Source organism: Ranitomeya imitator, chromosome 7 (genome assembly GCF_032444005.1).
Source record: "Ranitomeya imitator isolate aRanImi1 chromosome 7, aRanImi1.pri, whole genome shotgun sequence".
In the NCBI taxonomy this organism is placed as follows: domain Eukaryota; kingdom Metazoa; phylum Chordata; class Amphibia; order Anura; family Dendrobatidae; genus Ranitomeya; species Ranitomeya imitator.
The window spans coordinates 60953270-60971954 of NC_091288.1; the positions used below are offsets into that span (position 1 = coordinate 60953270).

The window sequence follows — 18685 nt, forward strand, 5'->3', positions numbered from 1 at the left end:
AGATATAACACAATTTCTGCAAAGAATCACAACCACTATCTAATGTGTCAATAACAGGTACATGTTCTATATTACATCCTCGTAAATACTGATAACAGAAGCATATGCAGAACATTGGGCTCATTTGCCCCCTCTTGGAACAAAAGGTGTTTCACCTCATTTCTGTTTCCAATTACTGACTAGCAGTAAACCGACTTGACTCCTATTGGAGGGATATTTTGCCAACTGGTCATTCCTTTCAATCTCCGTGTTACAATCGTATAAATACAAGCAACGGCACTCTGCATGAGCTCCACTCTACAGTCTCACTTCTCTATGTTTCTAGTCCTCAAATGAACTGGGGAAGACCGGAATCTAGCTATACTGCAGTAATGAATAACAATGTGGGAAAGATGCAGGGATAATACGGTGCACAACATTGGAAATAGCCCAATCCCTGATGCACAATGCAGTTGGGCTTGTGCAATTTTGATCAAAGCTGTAAACCAGGCACATCAGGGTTTTTCCATTTATAGCTATAGTGGAGTGAATTATTCATCTATGCAATCTATGTCCTACGAGGAACGGTTAAAGGATCTGAAAAATGTTTAGCTTGCAAAAAGAAGGCTAAGAGGAGACTTAATAGCTGTCTACAAATATCTGAAGGGATGCCACAATGTAGAGGGATCATCTTTATTCTCATTTGCACATGGAAACACGAGAAGCAATGGAATGAAACTGAAAGGGAGAAGGTACAGATTAGATATTAGAAAAAAAGTTTTGACAGTGAGGGTGATCAATGAGTGGAAGAGGCAGCCACAAGAGGTGGTGAGTTCTTCTTCTTCAATATAAGTCTTCAAACAGAGGCTGGACAGACTGAGATGGTTTAGTGAATCATGCATGGACTCTGGAGGTCCCTTCCAACTCTAACGTTCTATGAATTTAATACTTCAGGTTGTACTGGCCAATGTCTGTATTTTCTGGCCCTATTTCAAAGTCAAGTCCTGCAGCTATAGAAGATCTTCCTCTGTTAGCACTAATTATCAATAAGAATACAATTAACAACTTACAGCTAGCTGCATTGGTAGTGTACCACAATATTGGATAGGAAATCCCCAAAAGTAGCCAAGATCTGAAATAGACTGATTATTCATGTCTATTTGGGGATTCGAGGTGAATAGCTGTAGGCCGACAGCTGTTGAAAGTAGAAAGAAGTCAGGATGATGCTTGGACCTTCAAATTATATTAGAAAAATGATAGTAGTCCACTATAATTTTAAGTTTTCCTAAATCCTTCCTATAGTTTCTAAATAATAAAACGTTGAAAAAAATGATAGTAAACAAGGTCCCACAATCTTCTAACATCTCAGTAGTTTCATTCTTTTGTCAGTGATACTTAAACAAATACATGAAACATAGGAGGGTTATGGAGATGGGTTAAAAGGCTACAGGGATCTCAAAAGAGTAATCAGGAATTGGAAAATGTACAGATGTCACATCCATTACATCCAAATATTCACCACTGCTACAAATGAAATTCTGATAAATGACCTTCAGGGCTATAGGTCCTCTAGTCATTTACTCATCCAACTTTCAATACTTCCAATTTATCCATATCCAAGTAAGCATGAAAAACAAAAGAGCTCATGAGTTTCCGTCTGAACCCCTTGTTGACTGCCCTAACTTGTTCATTAATGTCAGCAAGCCTATAAATCTTTATGTACAGAAGCTCCATAAAGGTCCCTTTCCACCTACAAATCCAGTGTCACCCCATAAAGAACATTGAGTCCAGATGTCTGGAATTCTTTAGTGACTTTTTTTGGAACATAAGTGGGTCCTCACATGTCACCCTCAAAAATTGTAGTCACTCAGAGACTAATTTTTTTTTCTGTTGTATATATCTTCAAAACAGGAAATGTAAAACATGAAAGCTTGCAGATTTCAACAATATCATTCCAACCAAAGGAGTTTTTGGAAAGATCAAATCCTGCCAAGTACCTCTATTCTAAGAGGGTTGAGGTGAACCACAAAAGTAAATTGTATTGAAAAACACAGTACCCTTCCTATTTGGCCTTACTTCCAATATAGAAATGCACTGGGATTATATAAAACAGTATAAAAAGTAAATATGAAATAATACTGTTCCCAATTGGATGAGTTGTAGACCACTGATATGGGGAAGGCAGCGAACAGTCTTTACAAAGTAGGAAACATTCCAAACAAGTGGGAACTTGCTTCAGACAAAAATAACATCTAATATTACATCCTTCTGTCGTATAAACTGCTCCTGGATTTCCTCACACAATTTCCTTTAAACACAATGGACGCTCAACCCACTATCCCATTCCAGCAAACAGATACATAGAAATAAATGAGGCCGAGCCAAACAATTGTGTCGCTAAAATCACACCGCCAGGGCTTATAGTTGGTGCTCTCATCAAGTCATAGCCCGCCTGAATAAAGGATTTTAGACAAGTTTAAAATATCTTTCATCAGAAAATAAAAACTTCAATGAGCAAATCCACTTTTTCGAAGGAGAAAAGGCTTTTCAGAATGTGAGATTGCTTTATAGGGAATTCCTATGGTCATTAATTAGTGAAGCGGCCTTCGAAGGCAGTTAGTGCCAATAAGGGAAGGCTCTGTAATGTGAATGTGTCTAACAGTAGCTGTCTAGCTTTTTTTTAATTGCTTATGTGTTGGAGGAGCTTGGAGACGCATAGAAGAGCCACACTTGGCCGCACATGGCTTTCGATGCAGGACTTGCTTGTCTTATGTAATGTTATGTTACCGTTCAATTTGGAAAATTCTTCCCTCCATTGAGAGAAATTATCTATCAATGAGACCATTTCTCCTGTAAAGACAAGACGAGCTTCTACTAATAGAACATAAGCTTGCCCATGACACATGAGGGATGCCTTGATGAGGATATCCTAGACATGCTTTAATTAACCTTAGTAACTGGGGCAGGACCAGACATTAATTAAACTTTTGGCTGATTGTCTCCACAGACATAAAGTACTTCATCTTGAATTCCTCATGGTAAATATTCCTGGATGAGGATTGAGTAAACACATTTGAGTGGCATGTCATTATATGAAGCAGGCCGGGTGTTCGCAGTGCTCACTCATTAGAAGAGCAGGCTGTGTGCTAGCCTCACTCACTCATTAGTATTTTTCACTCCCCGGTTGGGACATGCATTATTCATTCATTAGCCCTTTGCGCTTATAGAAACATGTGAGGAATTCTGCCTCTTTTGTCCCATGCTTCGTGTTTTCTTTTGCTTCAGTACCTATGTATAAAAGTCTCGGCTGACTTGTGAGGGTTCATAGAATTCACTTCAGGCACTGCTCCTAAATTTCCCCCTTTCCGGGATTCTAGAAATACATTTAGACAGTGTGCAGCTGGGGCATGTAACATGCAACACAATGGGGAGTTGATGTTATGTTCAGGCTTTTGTGTTAGGTTTTATTTTGTCTTGTTAACTAAAATGCAAAAAAAAAGTATGGTTAGGGGTGGATGAATGGAGAACATTACTGTAACAGCAAGTGATGTAAACCAGAATTCTTCAAATTAGATCTCTGCACTGGTTTCATTTTCAGGATGCATACCTAACCCAAATCCGGTAACCATCTGCATAACCTTATTTACACTCACATTCCGGCAAATACATGTACAAATTTGTTTGGTATCCTCATAAGTGTCTGGGTTTTCTTTGGATGCATTGTTGTCTCCAGTACAGTTTTTGGGTTAATTATCCATTGAATTTATATGTCTGCTTAAATGGGAACCAGACTACGATCCCTATTTGGGAGTAAATGAGTGCGCACTGAACGATATGTTAGAGCTACGTTGGAGAAATGGGTTTGTAAATCTGTACCCAAACCATGCAGTGCCTGTGAAATCTGTTTTTGACATGAGTTAAAAACTGAGGCAGATCTAGCATTCATGCTCACACATGTATGGTCGCAAACATACTTCCCAACCACAAATTGTCCTTTTATAATATGGAGACATACTAAGACAAGCTTTCCTGCCCCCTTATAAGATCAATCCAAAATCTCAAATGAAAGTATAATTGTGACAGTAGAGCAAATACTGGTCTGCTGCCTTGTCAGATTGATGTCCGGGGTCATGACTTCTGGGTCACCATAAAGTATGATAGTTTTAGGTAAGTATTAAAGGGAACCTGATAGGTTACCCGTGCCCTACAAACAACCAGCATGTGTACATTCATGTATAAATACCCTGCCTAAAAAGCACTTTCTACTGTAAAGCCAGGCTCAGACTGGCCCACAGGAGAACTGGAGAATCTTCTGATGGGCCCCTGTGCACAAGTCAGCCATAACCCTCTTATATGAGCAGTATTTGGCACAATGTACTTGAATGCCAATAATGTTTGTAAAGCGCTGTGGAATTGATGGTGCTATATATATATGAGTAAAATAAATAATAAATGACTCACTATGTAGAGACAAAGGCAGCATCTTATGTAGAAAAGGGATATACGGCACTCCTGGTTGTGCGACTCTGGTGCCTAAGTAGGGTTCCAACTAGTGATGACCGAGTCTGCTCATTACTCAAAATTTCCGAGCATGCTCAGGTGGTCTCCGAGTATTTGTATGTGCTCGGAGATTATGTTTGTGTCGCTGCAGCTGCATGTTTTGCGGCTGCTAGATAGCCTGAATACATGTGGGGATTTCATAACAAACAGGCAATCCCCACATGTATTCAGGGTGTCTAGCAGCCGCAAATGATGCAGCTGCGGGGACTCAAACATCTATGAGCACGCCCAAAATACTCGGAGAACACCCGAGCATGCTTGGAAATCTCAAGTAATGAGCTCACTTGTTCATCACTAGTTCCAACCTGTAATCCAATATTAGCAGTAAACCTGGCACTCAGGATAGTTTGTCCATATAACAGAGTTATTTGACAATCCACAAATTAATGTTTTGGTCTGTTTAGACCTTCATCAGAACAGATTGCCGTGTTGGAACTGTCAGGGAACAACGCTGACAAGGTCAATTTGAATTGCTCTAGAAAGGCAATGTGATTGAGGATAATGTCACATTTGCATGTATGGTAGTTGAAAAGTGGGGCCCTGGAGTTGGTTACTGGTGGGATTTTGGCTCCCCAGTCTGATAGTGAACAGAACACTATAACTCATGGATGTCAAAAACTTATTTTTAAATTCCGTTTTCAATATGCAAATAAATTTCAAACTAGTCGATGGGGCGTTTCCCCAGACTAGTTCATCAGATGCCCCTGTGGGTGTGATAACATGATTTGCAAGAGCCCAAGACCCCAGTTCTGCAAAGCAACAGTGCTAACCAGTGAGCCACCGTGGTGCCCCATATAATTGATTTTGCTTCTAAAGTCTAAGGGTACCGTCACACTGAGACGACGCTGCAGCGATACGACAACGATGTCGATCGCTGCAGCGTCGCTGTGTGGTCGCTGGAGAGCTGTCACACAGACCGCTCTCCAGCGACCAACGATCCCGAAGTCCCCGGGTAACCAGGGTAAACATCGGGTTACTAAGCGCAGGGCCGCGCTTAGTAACCCGATGTTTACCCTGGTTACCCACGTAAAAAACAAACAAACACTACATACTTACATTCCGGTGTCTGTCCCTTGCCGTCTGCTTCCCGCACTGACTGACTGCCGGCCGTAAAGTGAAAGCACAGCACAGCGCGCTGTGCTGTGCTTTCACTTTACGGCCGGCAGTCAGTCAGTGCGGGAAGCAGATGGCAAGGGACCTGACGGACACCGGAATGTAAATATGTAGTGTTTTTTTTTTTTTACTTTTACGCTGGTAACCAGGATAAACATCGGGTTACTAAGCGCGGCCCTGCGCTTAGAAACCCGATGTTTACCCTGGTTACAAGCAAACGCATCGCTGGATTGGTGTCACACACACCGATCCAGCGATGACAGCGGGAGATCCAGCGACGAAAGAAAGTTCCAAACGATCTGCTACGACGTACGATTCTCAGCAGGGTTCCTGATCGCTGCTGCGTGTCAGACACAGCGATATCGAATGGATATCGCTGGAACGTCACGGATCGTACCGTCGTAGCGACAAAAGTGGTACTGTGAGACGGTACCCTGATTATTGCAAATACAAACTGTTTACTTCTCTATGTGAAATAGTCTGAGAAATCCTCATTTTAAGGACTGAAACATCAAGTGAAACCTGCAATATCCGCCAATATATAAAACTGACAGACCAGGGGGTACCCAACTCAGAGCAATACTTCTATGCAGAATACATCTGTCTTCCATCTAGTTTTGTGTAGCTATATTACACATTGTGTTGTACGATAGTTGGAGCCATCATGCCTTGGTGCTCACATATTTGTCTAAACATTAAAAAACTTTTTATTATGACATGGTTTCTTGAAAACTTTACCATAAATGTGTGTAACAAATCTGTTGAGTTCCTTAAAGGCACATGTGAACTTTGATGCTGAAACGCAGACATAGGCGCTTATTTATGGCAGCACCACACAAAGTTCCATGCCTCATTTAGCTTCGATGAGGCTGTTCTTTCACACACTTAGGCCGAAGTCCAACTGTGCAAAAAAATACAGCTGCCTCTTTATTTTAAAGGAGTATTCCCATCTCCAAGATCCTATCCCAATATGAAGTAGGTGTAAGAATAATAATAGCAAATACCTCCAATTAGAAATGTAGTATAGTTTTTCTGATTCTCTATGTCTATTTTTCCTCATGTGCAGGCATTGCAGGACCTTAGGGATCCATGGTTACGACCACAGATATAGTGACAGTTAGCTAGTTGCTAGTGGTCGTAACCATGGATACCTAAGGTCCTGCAATGCCTGCACATGAGGAAAAAGAGACATAGCGAATTAGAAAAACTATACTACATTTCTAATTGGAGGTATTTGTTAATCTTATTATTACTACACCTACTACATATTGGGGCAGGAACTTGGAGATGGAAATACCCCTTTAAGGCCAAAAAAATGTATAGGCAAAAGTACTTGTCAATTCTACTGTTTGTTCATGGCCACCATTGAGGGAGCTTTTCTTAATTTTCAACTGTTGCCCTGTAACTATCTCAATGGTCCTCACATTGTTATCGGCAGCACATTCCTGTTTACATGAGAGGATGTGCTTCCCACAAACAATTCATTTTTTGTCCACATAAAAGACACGAACAGCAATAAATTACTATTTTGCGTTCAGTTGCTGGACTTGTTTATATGATATTCAGGTGTGGCAATTCTTACAAATGGTCATTGGAGCAATCATCATCCCGTGTAAGGCCATGTTCAGTATTTGGTCGGTATTTTACATCAGTATTTGTAAGCCAAAACCAGGAGCGGAACAGTCAGAGGAAAAGTATAATAGAAACATGTCACCACTTATGTATTTATCACCCACTTCTGATTTTGGCTTACAAATACTGTGAACATGGATGGCCTAAGTTGGTCTTTATTTATACTCGGTGTTCTGGTTTAGTAAGATTCCACAATATAGTGCAGTTTTTTTGTAAAACACAAGAGCTGGATTACCAGATATTCATACTAACCAACATTTAGAACTGAAAATTTCACAGGACCATCCAAAAATGCCCCCAAACATAGATGAATGCCCCCTACCCACATGCTAATTTTTAGGCGTAAATTTTCTTAGCCTAACTTCAATTATGGCCCACTTGGATGGACTGTCCCGCCAAAATTGGGACTATTAGCAAGTGTGAATGTTCTAGATCAGAGGTCCCCAACCTTTTTTGCACCAGGGACCGGCTTTAAGCAAGACCAGTTTTCCATGGCCCGGTGGGGTGGGGGTGGGGCAGGGGTGGGGCTCTGGTCATATGGGGGTGGGGTTATGGAGGGGTGGAGCTTAGTGCATACTTATCATGTAATTATGACATTTATAATGAGAATGTGATTCACACATTCACACACACACATTCTCACACACACATTCACACACACACATTCACACACACACACATTCACACACACACACACATTCACACACACATTCTCACACACACACACATTCTCACACACACACACACACACATTCTCACACACACATTCGCACACACACTCTCACACACACACATTCACATTCTCACACACACACACATTCACACACACACATTCTTACACACACACATTCACACACACATTCACACACACACATTCTCACACACACATTCACACACCCCTCTCACCTCTCCTCGCACTCTACCACAGCATCCCATTGCCTTCCTCTGACACAGCCGGCCGCTGAATGATGACGTCATCCAGCGGCGCGTCTGTGTGAGAGGAAGCAGGAAGACAGATCGCTGGGCAGCGGAGCTGCGGGGATTTCTCCCTGCCCGTCGCAGCCACCCTGCAGGGGCTCCCCTCCACCTCTGCACACGTTGGGAGCCGGCGCTCTGCAGCTTCTCTGTGCCGGCTGCCAGCTTGACAGTCGGCACAGAGAACAGCTGACTCCCTGACCGGGGGCGGCAGAATGCAGCCGCCGGGGGAGACACTGCGGACCGCCGAATGAGGTGGCCCGACTGCGCCCCTCCCTGCCGGCTGCGCCCGGGGCAAATGCCCCGGCTGCCCCCCCCCCTAGATTCGCCACTGGGCGTGTCAGTGAGGAGAGCCTGCCGCCCCACCCCATCAGGAACACACCATGCTGCGCAGGAGGGCTGCGTCACTAAGACCCGCCTGACGCCCCGCCCCGTCCTGCATAATGTTCTCTGCCGGGAGCTGCGAGCTGTCACAGAGCGTGCTCTGACCAGGCGCAGGGCCGCGAAGCTAGCTGTCAGCGGCGCCGCGGACCGGCTGAAAAACCTCAACGGCCCGGTCCTGGTCCGTGGACCGGCGGTTGGGGACCTCTGTTCTAGATTATTAGACTTTGGAACTCTCCTGTACGCTTTGATAATGTGGCCCTTGGAGTAAAAAAGTTATGCATCAGGCTCTATCCCTTATCTCCCTATTCTGCATTCCACCATGAATAGTAATATAATATACAATACACAGATGACAGAAGAAAGAGCAATGTCTATTACATATGTGAGGGTTGATGAATACCAAATGCTTATTTTACAGAGTACAGATAGAGACTGGTAATAACAAATGAAGTGTATTTCTGAATATAACTACATACCTGCAGCTTATAGGAATATGATATGCCCCCCCACAACCCCCAAGACCTGCAGATGGGGAGCAGTAAATCAGAATTGCATGTCTCAGGAATGCAGACCAAACAAAGATTAATGGAAAAATGGGAAAAATATTTTCCTAAAACCTCCACCCAACAGCCACAAAAATTTAACCCGTTCTCGTCTGAAAGGGTAAGATCAGATGTGGTTAAGTAAACTTTTAAATGAGTGTTAATGGAATCAAGATGTGAAACGTTATAGAACATTATAGGCATTTTACACATTATCTGCAATAATATATATTTTTTCACATGATCCCAGGTAGTGCTGTATATTCGGGAAATAATTCTATATAGGCAAATGTAGATCGGATAGTACTATGAAAAAAATAAAGCAGTGTGACCATCAAAATGAGCTAAAGATGAAAACTGGACACAAAATAATAATATAAAAATACTTGTATTCTACTTAAGCGGAACCTGTAATAAAATGACTTGCAGTTACAGTGCAAAACTGCAGAAAAACGTAGTCAAAGAGATATTCTCCATTTTAGCTTGATGTTTTGCTTTTAGAGGAAAATGAAGTCACTGGTATTCTTTTTAAAGCCTCAGGGTTAAAGTCAAGTAACGGGGTCAGGAGCTGTGAGCAGTCAGTGCTCTCTATACGATAGAGCAGAGTAATCACGCTGATACTAGAGTGGCATACCGCTCAGGAGCAGGGTGTCACTCGGGCAGCAGAATTTAAGAAATTACCAATATTATGCAACATTTTGCATTATTAATATCTTATAACAATAAATGTGTTTTGCATTTTTGACTCGCTAGCATTATCACAATTCTCTATTAATGTCCCACATGATCCACTTTCATCTCTCTGGATATAAGAAGGTTTTTTTTAGCATTAGTATAAAGATAACCTAGAGCCAGGCTGGCAGATGGCAGGAATTTAAAGTTTTTAGTCATACACATAAAATGCAGAACCAGTGAACCTATATTTAAAATGGAACTGTACTTTCAACAATTTTTTTTTTATAAATCAGTAGCAGCGAATATAAAAAACTTTGTAAAATATTATCAGAGACAACTGTTAAGGTACCTTCACACTCATCAACTTTCCAACGATCACGACCAGCGATACGACCTGGCCGTGATCGTTGGAAAGTCCTTGTGTGGTCGCTGGGGAGCTGTCACACAGACAGCTCTCCAGCAACCAACGATGCCGAAGTCCCCGGGTAACCGGGGTAAACATCGGGTTACTAAGTGCAGGGCTGCACTTAGTAACCCGATGTTTACCCTGGTTACCGTTGTAAAAGTAAAAAAAAGAAAACACTACATACTTACATTCCGGTGTCTGCCACGTCCCCCGCCCTCAGCACCGGCCGTAAAGCAGAGCACAGCGGTGACGTCACCGCTGTGCTTTACGGCCGGCGCTCACAGTCAGTGCGGGAAGCTGACGGCGAGGGACGTGACAGACACCGGAATGTAAGTATGTAGTGTTTTCTTTTTTTTACTTTTACAACGGTAACCAGGGTAAACATCGGGTTACTAAGTGCAGCCCTGCGCTTAGTAACCCGATGTTTACCCTGGTTACCCGGGGACTCATCTCTGGATCGGCGTCACACACACCGATCCAGAGATGATAGCGGGTGACCTGATGACAAAATAAAGTTCTGGCCTTCTAGCTCCGACCAGCGATGTCACAGCAGGATCCAGATCGCTGCTGCGTATCAAACACAACGAGATCGCTATCCAGGACGCTGCAACGTCACGGATCACTATCGTTATCGTTCAAAAGTTGCTCAGTGTGAAGGTACCTTTACTTTCATCACTTATAAGCAATTTCTTCAGCTAACCCCTACCTCCTGAACTTGTCATCTACTTTAAAAAACACTTCAACTCTATGTTAAGAAAAAAAAGGGACAGTGTCAATTTACGCAGTCTATTATACTCTATGGAGAAGGGAGAGAAAGGAGTGAGGAGCAGGGTGAGGAAACAGGCAGGGGAAACACATAAAAATCAAGCTGAGCTTCCTAACAAGTCTTTTACGTCAGCCCAGAGCCTAAGGCTACTTTCACACTAGCGTCGGAATTCGGCCCGTCGCATTGCGTCAGGCCGAGATTCCGACGCTAGCGTTGTTAGCACCGCACAACGGGTGCAGTGGATGCATTCTCCGGCGCATCCGCTGCCCCATTGTGAGGTGCGGGGAGGTGGGGGCGAAGTTCCGGCAGCGCATGCGCGGTCAGAAAAAGCGGTCCGTCTGGAGCAAAAAACGTTACATTTAACGTTTTTTGCTCCTGACGGTCAGCCACAACACGGCGCAACCGTCGCATATCGGTTGGACGTGTGTCAATACGTCGCAATGCGTCGGTAATGTTACGCTATGGGGCAAAAACGCATCCTGCAAACAACTTTGCAGGATGCGTTTTTTCCCCTAAACGACGCATTGCGACGTATTAAAAAAAACGCCAGTGTGAAAGTACCCTAATCCACAACCATACAGTTTAGTACTGCTGTATAATTTCCTCTATGCCACTGCTGCTTCTCTCTGTATGCTAACTAAGGAATGAAAAGCAGTAATCCCTTTCTGCCGGTTGAGATGTGCAGGGGATACATCATAGTAATTGCTATTTGCAAATTAAGAGACAGAGCTTGCAGAGGGGAAAATGTGTGAAAATGACCAATTTCTGCTTAACGTGGCAATACCCTATATGTGGCTGTACAGTACTGCTTAGCCACACAGCAAAACTTGGCAGGGAAGGAGCGCTATTTGACTCTTGGAGAACAAATGATCACAGAATAAATTGCAGACTCCATATACAGAGCCCCTAGGTGCCAAAAGAGCAGAATCTTCCCTCAAGTGACCCCATTTTTGAAACTACACCCTTCTGGGAATTTATTTACAGGTGTATTGATGATTTTAACTTCATGGGTGTTTTCCAAAAATGAGCAGCAGTAGATGCTGCTGAGTGCCATTGTATTACCCGTACATTGCCGAGCCCAGTATGTAGTAGTGCCCATACATTGTAGTGCATATACATTGTGCCCAGCTCATGCTTCTGGGTACATGCATCTCATAAATTAAGCGGCTCTCATCACTACAGAAATGACAAACATGTGGACCCCAAATGTGGTTAAGGCACACTGGGGCTCAGAAGGGAGGGGGAATTTGGGATCTCAGAATTAGCTGGATTTCTTTTTGAGAGAGCCATAGATCTTCTCCAAAACCTTTGTGCTACCAGTAACGTGGATGCCCCCTATATTTCCACTGACAGATGATGGGCCTGAGTGGGGGCTTTTTTTGTGGATTGAGTTGAAGCTTTTATTGGGAACAGTTTACATAACATTTTGGTTAACATTTATCTTGAACTCTACGCTGAGCACTTACATTATCGTTTCTATTTAAATCTCTGAATGACGTGACTCAGATGAAACTCCTGAAGGATCCATTGACAGTAATGAGGCAGCAGAGTTTTTTTATATCCTATTTTCATTGGTGTCTGGAGAGACACCAGAGCGTAGTAAGGAACATTTCATTTGTATCTCATAACTTTAATATAAATCAAATTTCCCTGTAAAATCTATGTTATTTGGTAAATTCGAATCCTGGCAGATTGAATCCTCTCTACTGTTTACACGTGCCTACCGTGATTACGATGCACACAGAACAATATATTACATAGGCTTTCATTGTTCTTGGCAGCATATGTCCTGTTTACACCAAGCAATGTGCTGCTGAGAATTATGATTTTTTAAGCTGTATTAAAGCTCATTTCACTGAATAAACGCTAGTTACCAATTATCATGAAGTGTAAATGCACCTTAAGTTTGTACTGTCTAAGAATGATACAGCATTGATAAATATGCCCCAGTGTTAGGGCTGGTGGAACACACCGAGTATATACAAAGATAATATAGGTGCGATCGCAGCCCGGGGTCCACCGTGCAGGAGTGGAACCTGCTGCTAGTAAATGGCAGCACTATATGGCGGTACAATGCCTGAATAGACACGGGTTCAGTCACCCAGTCTGTATAGAAGCAAACTCTGTTGCTTCACAGAGTCACCAGGATAAAAGAAAATGCTGTGCCCTGTTAACCTAACAGAGGATCACAGCTCACTAACGGTGCAGGTAGTATACAGTGGTCGTACAGTCAGCAACAGCACTCAAATAACTCCTCTCCGGAGGTGACAGAATTCTAACTGCTTACAGACGACCCTGAACACATGCTGACACAGACCGCAAAGTAGCTAAAGCACATCACATACACTCAAGAACATGAGTTGATACTAGCGCATGGCTGTGCGGCCATGCAAACCTTTTATAGAAGAAGCTCTCCAGGACCTTCCTAATGGTCCAATAGGAACTTCTTCAGGACCTGAGCATGTGAACCCCGACCTCCAATGAGAGGTCATCCCTTGGGCATGCTCAGTAGAGGAAAAGTAGGATTTAGTCCCAGGAGCATCTGCTTGCCACAGAACAGTGCTGTTTACAAAGGCTGAGCCTGTAAGACCAGCAGTAACCAAGCACACAGTATCTGCCTGAACCAGACGCTGGGACCGACGTCTCCACTGAGCAGGCTCCACTGTGGCTGAAGAAGAATGAGAGCCCACAGCGGAGATGGTTCGAGATTCCCCCTGTGCAGCGGCAGGAACTCGACACCTAACACCCAGTGAGTTGATAAAGTACTGGTTCTCAAGATTTTAATAAGTTTTCCTTGAAGTATGTAATAGGGAAGATATTGACTTCACTATTACATATCATTGGTACAATCTGTGCAAAGGTAAGAAAGTTCATTTTCATTTTCAAAACATATGGAAATATGCATTATGATAAGCTATTTAACTGCAAAAGGCCCCTATACTGTTCCTGCACAGGGGCCCTTTTCAGTCTGCGTCCAACAGTGTATTGACTAATACGTCAACTTTAGATTCCAATAAGGATAAGGTTTGTAAGAAAGAATGACTGTCTTCAGTGGGTGTCTTCTAGTCTACTATTTTCAATTCTTACCGGCAATAAGACTGATTTCCTATTTTAAGCTTGTCAAAATTACTGCTATTGTTAACAGTTAAAAATAACAGTTAACAGTTGAAGATAACATGATCTCTAAAAGACCTAAAGTTAAAGATGATACATTTCCTTTTTATTTTAGGCAAAAAAAATTGTTATTTTTTTAATTTTAAAAATCACAAAAAAGGAAATGGACCGATTACTATGAGAACTATGTAATACATAATTTCCCCTGTGGGGGCACTGCAGGAAGATTGACAACTTACTGAAAGTTTCCCTCCAGATTACAGCTAAATATTGGGGGGTCGAAGCAGGGAGGCACTTTAGGATCACCTTATTGTCAAAGTCCCCTGCTAACCAGAATCAATTGTTAGAAGTGGTAAACACTCTTAAATTACTGACAGCTTTATGTACCACTGTATGGATTGTGTAATGCATACTTTTATAGCTCGAATAAAGCAGCTCTTGTCATACATGGTGAGAGCTTAATGCCTCTTCATAATTACTGTTGAGTCTCAAGTGATTCAATAACTTGATGCAATAAATCCTTGAGCTGTTATAATGGTAAGACTGCCCAACATTAGCCGTGTTTTGATTACCTACTACTGTATGTCTAGAAGAACGACTTATGACCTGGCCTTTCCTGAAAAGGGAACATTTTGAAATTGAGCTCCTTAGTGTTGGGAATAACAAGTCACGTCAAAGACAGTAATATATTCACTTCTGCAACCTAATAAGCACCGAGATACTAATTGTGCTGTGAAGGATGTCAAGAAAGTGCTGATACTCATCATTATTGCATCTGTGGTATCAAAACTCTTCCCCACCCTTTGCCTGCCATAAATACTAAATTAACTGAACCAAAAATTGGACATTTGGGAATATAATATTTAAGGTTTCCGTTGTTTTCTGACGTTGCAGCAAATTTGATTCAGATAACCTCCAATGAACATGAGGAAGGAAATTTTAAAAATGCGATAGCGTCCAGGGGGTTCTTCAAAGATTATTCACAGTTTATTCCATCAGCATGCCAGAAACAAAATAACACGTTTCAACCCTCACAGGCGTCCTGGTCAAGTACAGGAAGATTGTGAGGGTTTAAACGTCATATGTTTTTGTTGTTTTTTATTATGGGTTAAGCTGTGACTAATTTTTGAAGAATCTCATAAATGTTGTCACACATGTGGACTTTATTGACCCAAGTGGACTTGTGGGCTTGGTGGACTTTGCATCTTAGTGGTAGTGATAGATTTTGTCAGTCCACTAACTTTAGAATCTCGAAAATGTAAAAAAAAACAATTTTACAAAAACTTACACAGTTTACTAATATATATTGTCTGGCTATGTGCACACAACGTTGTCAGTATTTCAAGCAGTAGCTGCCTCAGGAAAGCGTCTTTTTTGTCTGTTTTTTGATAATTCTCCTGAGCATTTTTTCCTACAGTTTCCGCTGTGAAGGTTTTATCATATGGGATGGTTTCACCATGGTTTTTGTGAAGTATTTTTTACTCTACTTTCTTCACTTCACTGAATATTGAAGAAACTGCTAGCAGTTTTACTTAAGCAAAAACTCCATAAAACATCTGGTCATCTTCCAGGGCTTCATTTGTGCTTTTCTATTGACTTGTATTGTAAAGTATAAAGCATCTTTGGAGTGGAAAACGCCAGAAGAATGGACATGTTACTTCTTTAAACTATTTGGCATTTTTAGAAACCTGAAGTGGTTTAAAGTCTGAACATATGAACAGCGACATTTACATTTAGTTTTGTCCATTCTTTTGAATGTTTTTGGACGGGTTTTTTAGGCAGGCTCTGCGGTAGAATCCACCTGACAAAGGCATTTTGTGCACATACAAAGAACTGATACTAGTCATTAAATCACTTTGGCAGGCAATATTGTGAACAGGACCACAATGAGGGAAGGGTTTATGCAATATTTGTCCAAAACAAGGGATGCAGAATACATAGATCAAATTTGGCAGCTTAAATGTTGGCAAGTATCTCTCCATGGTACTGAAAAAAGTGAATTTTGTGTCTTAATTAGGCCACTTTCAGGTCTCTATGATACAAGAACATTGTAGCATTAGTATTATGGCTGCAACAACTGATTCATCTGAAATAAATGTAGATGACTGTAGGATTCCATGTTGATCTAAGTTTGGTTCAGTTGAATCCCGGGAGGTTTGCGTGTTCTGGCTCTAATACAAAATCTTAGATGTCCTGAATATTTTACATCTGAAAAAGTGGTTAACATATCTATATACTGTATCATTTTCTAAATGTAGTAAATTGTGCCTAAGTTGGTCTCACTATTATTTTATGCTTACACAGCTTACAAAATTATGTTGTACTGGCACATGAGCATATCATTTTCATTTGAGGACATGAAGGATTTATAATGTCTGGAACTAGACGCAAAAGTCTTTTAAGATAAAAATAATTTCCATATACGGGTAATTATTTTGCCAACTAAACATACCACAAATCATATTCAGCAACTTCTAAATTTTATAGGGGTGCCAAATATGTATATAAGTGGTTTTGACAAAGTGTGTGGTCCCATATATAGTGGGGACCTATGAGAGGTTTTAAGATGAATAGCTTTTTCCTGATTTGTTTTTTTTTCTGTCATTATAAAGTATACATACATTTTTAATTCTAATCTGTGCTTTATGCAAGCCCGAATGCCTCTTTGTTGTTTTCGCTGCTACACAGAATAGGTGTGACGCGGAGTCACTTCTCATGGACAAGCCATGAGGTGGGGACGTCAAGAAGTCCAAGGTCAAATGCCAGGAGGATATGTCAGAGACAAAGGGATAAGAGAAATGAATAGTCAGAGAGGCAAAGTCCAGGGTCAGGTAACTAAGGTCAGAGTGCGACAAAGGCAAAAGTTGTAATAAAGATGACTAGTGAAAAGGCATATCCAAGGACCAGATCAGAGTATCAGAGCTAACTCACCACTGAGCAAGGCTACAACTGACAATGATCTAACCATTAGCAGCTGGCTAATTAGCTAAGTAATCCCCTTGAACAGGTGACACCTGGAGGAAACCACACAGGCCTGTCCAGATACTGACAGCCCAGCATGCCCTGACTCTGATTGGATGACTTGGCTGTCAATAACAATACTTGATGTGTGATAATGTGTGTAAAGCGCTGCGGAATATGTTAACGCTATATAAAAATAAAGATTATTATTATTATAACCCATCACACCCTTGGTCCCATAGAGCGCCAGAGCTGTCACAGCGTCCTTATGACACCATGAGTGGTCGAATCCTGACAACAGGGATGCTAAGCACAGTTGCACAAATACGCTTTCAGCACTCCTAATCCACAGTCAGCTCATTAATGACACCTATTATAGGCACTGTCCTTAATAATATTGAGTTTAACTTCAAGGTCTGATGAAATCAAAGGATATATACTTTTTATGCATTCATCACGCAAAAATTTAACATGGCTAGTACATGCCCATGAAGTGCACATTTTGCATCTATTTTGTTGCAGTAAACAGACGTGCATTTCTCCATCGTGCAGAGTGCATCCACATAGCAGAGGCTGAAAAATCAGATCACACATTGGTTGTTGTCGAATTTCAAACTAAAACAATAGTAGAAAATTTGTATTAATGTGCTAAGTTTTGCCAGACAAATATGGATGTGTATAGAAAAGTGGCACAAGAGCTTCACAAATATGGCATTCATTCTGGTCACAATAGTTTAATTTTCAATGTTTGGATGATAAATCTTCCACATTTGTTGAAGTCTCTGATAGTTACAGTTGGATTATGACTACAACTCAGTTATTATGTTCAATTTATGTTTTACATAAGGAATCTGTGGAGCTGCTCTATTCAGGCAACTGAAACTTCCAGGAAAGTAAATCATGGTCTTTACGTTTGTGCTTAGGGATAGACTTGAAGGGGTTTTCTAAACTAGTTTCATGAACCCTTATAGGTATTTTTTTAGTTAATACAGAATTCCTTGTTCTGGATCTTCATCTATTAACCACAGCCTAATACAAAGTGTATCTTTCACCAGTAGCATAACTTGAAGCATGTGGACTCCAAATAAAGTCTCTAACATCAAGGATCTTTAATAGTTGTGTCGTTTTCATATGGGTCAAATGGACCTTGTGGGTTCCCTGAGCTCCTGGTCCAGTTATGACCGCACCTACTATAGTTATGCTCTTGTCACCCAGTCATATCTGTCCTGTATTGCAAAGATATTCCATACATTTCAATAGGTACTGTGTAACACCTACTTACTCCTCTGATGGCTCTATGAGGTGATTGAAGCCTTACAGACAGTTTGACTACCAACAAGTCATAGCTGATCACTTGGCTCCTCTACAGCAGAATAGTTTGTAATTGTCATATTTCTCATAAATAAGTGGAAGCTCTAAGCCAAAGTTGGGGGACATTGACTAGACTGGGATCCTGAGTCTAAGGACACATTCTTGACTATTAACCCCACAAGAAGGTATGGACTTTTTTGGTCGGATTCCCGTGTTATGGTACAGAGAATACGCATGATTGGTGGTAGGTACACACACTATAGCAAA

The 18685-nt window shown here is 41.6% G+C and overlaps 1 protein-coding gene across 1 annotated transcript in view; it reads right to left on the minus strand.

The window, feature by feature from the left end:
* The window catches only part of IQCA1 (IQ motif containing with AAA domain 1), a 250505-nt gene that overhangs the window by 122530 nt on the left and 109290 nt on the right, over window positions 1-18685 (minus strand). The gene's annotated exons all lie outside the window — the stretch shown is intronic.